Below are 5,480 nucleotides of genomic sequence, written 5' to 3' on the forward strand. Positions count from 1 at the left end.
TGAATTACGAGCTAATGATATTAGTTAATTTATTATCAAAGGAAGCTTATTTTTTGTATTGAAAAATTTATACCTATGTTTCTGTTATAATCCTCCATTATAGATTTGGTGTAGTTTAAGCGTCAGAGCAAATGAAGAGAATAACTAACACATGTGTAATAACTTAGTATTAAAAAAATAACCTTTCTTGACTCAAAAACTGATTGGATGGAGGTATACCTGTGTTTTCCTGCAATTATATAGCTCAAAAATTTCCAATTATCTTCCAAATATGGCTTTATTCAGAGTTAATAACAGAAAATGAGGAGAAAAGATGAACTATGGTAGAATGATATATATTCAAATGTTAGCATTATCTGTAAATTTTTTCTAAGATTAAGTATTAGCAAAGATCATAATTAAAAGAGAAAACAAAGATATATCAAATAAATCTTTTGTAATGCCGAAAATGTTTAAACAGTAACCCGCCAAAAAAGATTGGACAACGTTAAATTGTTAGAGATTTGGGCCCGGCATAACATATCACCGAGTGATATAATTAGGGTTGATTTTTCAAGCCACTAATTTCTGCAACATATGTGGGTAATTAACTAGGAATTTTCATTTTATGAGAGATATTATGTTGACATTTAGCCAAATCAAGATTTTTTGAAAATGAGGTTAAAAAATACATTATTAGTGCAGTTTTAAAAGTGAATAAAAGATCAGATACTTTATAAAATATAGCTAAGTGGTTATAAAATACACATGTATGGAGATCATTGAAATTATAAGGGACTGCTAACAATAGTCAGAAAAACAAAAATACATGTATAGAAAGGAAGAATTAATTGTGTGACTTTGATACTTCTTTAAACTGATATTGAAATTGCAAATAAGAGTCGATCTTTTTTATTGTACTTATCCATCTTCAAATTATTTCATATACATAAGGTATTTTCAAATTCTTCACAAAAAAAAAAGAATTGGAAATTTAAAAGATCTTTCACTTCAATGTATAGCAAATTTCATTCTGAAAGCACGGAATTTTTTAATCTCTAATTAAATGTTTATTATATGGAAATATGGCTCTTTGCCATTATATATTGCGGGGAGAGGGATTTATTAGGCAATGTCCATTAGAAGTCAATAAATGATCACTGGGTTGACACCAACGACCTAATCCCGGTAATCTAGTCAAATGGATCGTTAAGAACTCGTGGACTTCCATACTGCAATAAATGTTTGCATCTTTCTAATCTATTTCAATTTTTTTTATCGATATATGTTTTGGATCAATTGCAATACTTTGATATCAGGAAGGTTTTACCGATGTCAGTTAATTCTCATATACGATTTGGATAATCTAATTTTATACGTCTCTGTTGTTTGGTAAATATTTTTATAGCAATCCAGTATTTTCGATGGCCTATTAACCTATATATTATGTGTCTGTTGATACACTATCCTAAGATAGTCATTAGTTCTAAAATTTGTATTGAATTTATTTTTTTCGTAATTGTGTATAGTAAGCAATAGTTTTATTATAGATAAAAGGATAGGTTGCCAAAATCTGCTTTACATTGTGGTAAAAAAGCATGTACCTTGGCTTTCCATAAGTGAACTTTTTCATATTGCATGATGAGCGGAGGAATGCAAAAAAAAAAAAAATAAAATAAATAAAACAAATGAAAGAAAGGTATCGGAAGTAGCAAGAAATAAAAGGTCTTTGCGAGTTCATCAGCCATATTATGGTATAATTTCATATTTAGGATATATGCTATCATTGTGTTTGAAACATATATATCAAATGTACACAGAATGGAGTTTCACCTCATAAAGCAACATAAACTCTGCAAAAAAGTCACCTGTCCCATCATATTACTTATTGTCATACATTACCTTCTCACTCCAGCGTATCATAAACACTCATATAATAATAATAATAATAATAATAATAATAATAATAATAATAATAATAATAATAATAATAATAATAATAATAATAAGGATACCCTGCCTAGCCTACATACCCTCTCGGCGAGCGCTCCCACCAATCATTGCCCAGCTCCCAGAGGACAAGATGGTGACTCAACACCCAGGAGTGAGTGGGATGGCAGTCTGACTGTACTACAGCCTCTCTCGGCGAGCAGCTTAGCTAATGAGGATCAGCCATTCTATTCGCTCCGCCCACGACGCTCGAGGTAGCCAATGAAAAATTCGCTGCCTCTCTGACTAAGCCAGAATTGCCATATATAAGGACGTAGCTCTCATCGTTTTCAGCACTAGAGCCTGAGGAAGGGAGACAGCACTCCCGAAACGCGTAGCTTGTTCTCTGTATACTTTTACCTGAATTGTGAATCTCACCTAATATGTGAATTTTATATTAAAACCTTGAATCGCCAATTATTCCTGAATTTGACTACCCACCATGAAGGATGAATTTTGCTCAGTTACTGGCTGCATACAATAGTCCTGAAAAGAAGATAATTAGAGCCATCGAGAAGACGGAGTATAAGATCAATGCAACTGAGGCAGCCATTATTTTCAACATAACTTGCCTTAAAGAGGGTCTACTACCGAAATAGATAATAATAATAATAATAATAATAATAATAATAATAATAATAATAATTGTTCTCATATTTCCTTTTATTCTACAATGAGCTTCAAATCCATAGATTTTGATAAATAATTTCATGCACATTATAGACTGTTCAAGGAACCCAAGGTGACAAAAATCTTTTAATAATCAAAGCTTTGTTATATAACGTTGGTCTCTATACACTTGGATCCTACTTTTTGTGTCCAACTGTGCTTAGGCCTTCAGGCCTTGGGTTATTCTACATTGATATCTCCTTTGGTGGTGCATAACAAAAAGGAAGACAAAGGAACGATGCTGATAGAGCCCAGGGACCGAGAATTACATGCAGTCCATTATCATAATGGGGTACAAGATAAAACGGAGGAAAGATTTTTTTTGTTTACATGAAGAGAACAAATGATAATGCAAGTAAGTATACATTGTTGTACATAACAAGGTATTTCATCACGCATATCAATATGTGAAGACAGAGAGAAGGAGAGAGATACGTTTGAAGATGATGTTGATTCAGCATTGTATTCTCTATTAAGATATCATCCTATCATCTTACTATCTGATTTCACATCCGTAAAGCTCTGTTGTTTTTTACATTTGAAATGTAAGGTCGTGCAATTATCGCTTACAAGAATTGTGAATAATCTTAGTTTAAAATAGGTAAACAGCAATAGGTATTTTTTTCAGGCTGTAGTTTTCTCTATATAAAACAACAGGGTCCCACCTTTAAAGCAATTCATCTATGAAGCCAAAGTAATATGTGCCGATATATTTTGGCATATGATATGTTCATGAATGCATTATAATTAGGAAATTTAATTGTTAGTGCTAATATACAGGATATAGATATGTGCTTCACTTACAGGAGTAAAAAAAATTAAAGGTACCACTGGTATGTAAAATTTATCAACTTTAATATACAGCTGTTCTTAAAACTCAAATTCATGGAATATAACCCATTATGGTACTGAATGATAATGGGACGTTCAAATTTAGATATTCTATCCTTAAAACTTAAATTTTACCCTTTCTTTTAGGGTTCTGGATACTTGGGGGTTGAAATAATTCTTCAACTTCCTGGCATTGATGGTAATCTGCCTAAAATATGTTAACATTGCAGATTAATTTAATAGTTCCCACATTATTTTGTATCATTGTAACCTTCAACTCTTACATATATATTTTTCCTGATACTTTTATATATATTTTTATTCGATCCTAGATGGGTTGTAATTATTAGGTAAGGTTTTTTTTTTCACATTTCACATATAAATATATTGTTCGATCCACAACTTTTCAAATCTCTTCACGATTAAATATTTAGTTAAGGATGAATGCACTCCATATATAATGGAACTTTTACAGCTCTAAGGATATTTTTTTTATAAAGATCTGCTGAGAAGAATTTTATTTTTGATACTCTATTTCTCTACTCATAGGGCATCCTATTCTTTCACTCTATTCAAGGTAATTTGTTTGTAATAATAACGAAAATATTTTCATTCATATCGGGTAATTTTTTTTCATTTTTTCTTACTGCTATTAAAAACCACTAACATAATGGCTATCCATTTGGGATAACTATGAATTATCTATGTTGCTGTATCCGTTGTTTAAGATTTTTATAAAACCATATTCTCTAGGTAAAAGAAAAAAAAAAAACTATAAAGAGGGATTCAAAAGTTTTTATCGGATATAGACCTGTCTGTAAATTCGATGTTTAGGTAAATTTCAACGATGATAGGTTTGTAAATGCACCAAAAATCAAATTTCTGGAAGTTATAAAAAACAATATATATTGCAAGAGACCCCAAAATAACCTAAAAGAAAACAGAAGGAAGACCAAAGATCTGACATGTGACATCCAGCTCTCTCTCTCTCCTCTCTCTCTCTCTCTCACTCTCTCCTCCTCTCTCTCTCTCTCCTCTCTCTTCTCTCCTCTCTCTCTCCCCCCTATATAAAGAAAATATAAATTATATCTATTTTTTTAACGTAAATATTAAGAATTAAGAAAAATTATAGGAAGATGAAATTATAGAATTTTCCCAGCGTAAGATTTACCCCAGTTTCAAAGGACATTGACTGGAACAAGGATTATAAAAAATATGAGGATAAAATTAGAATTCACACAAAAATAGATGAAAAATATTTCTCTTTTTTGCTTGATTACAAAATATGAGGAAAACCTGAATTAAGCCATACGGCGTCATTAGCTAGGATAACGTTTTCACCTCTCCATACACTTTTATTAATGTTATTTGTAATTTTCTATTTAGTAAATGGAATATTAAAAGCTGTAAAATTCTGTCCCTTTGCTATAGTACTGAAAATTAATATAAGGATAATAATAATTATAGATGGACAAAATGTATTATGCTGCTCCCAGACAAACACATAAAATACACACACACACACACATATATATATATATATTATATATATATATATATATATTATATATATATATATATATACATATATATATATATACATATATATATATATATATATGTATGTATATATATATATATATATATATATATATGTATATATATATATATATATATATATTATATATATATATATGTATACATACATATATACATACATATATATATATATATATATATATATATATATATATATATGTATATATATATATATATTACATATATATATATATACATATATATATATATATATATATATATATATATATATATATATATATATATATATATTTATATATATGTATATATATATATATATATATACATATACATATATATATATATATATATATATATATATATATATATGTATATATGTATATATATATTTATATATATATATATATATATATATATTCTTATATATACATATATTTTATGTATATATTTAT

This window comes from Palaemon carinicauda, chromosome 2, assembly GCF_036898095.1.
Source record: "Palaemon carinicauda isolate YSFRI2023 chromosome 2, ASM3689809v2, whole genome shotgun sequence".
Taxonomy (NCBI): Eukaryota; Metazoa; Arthropoda; class Malacostraca; order Decapoda; family Palaemonidae; genus Palaemon; species Palaemon carinicauda.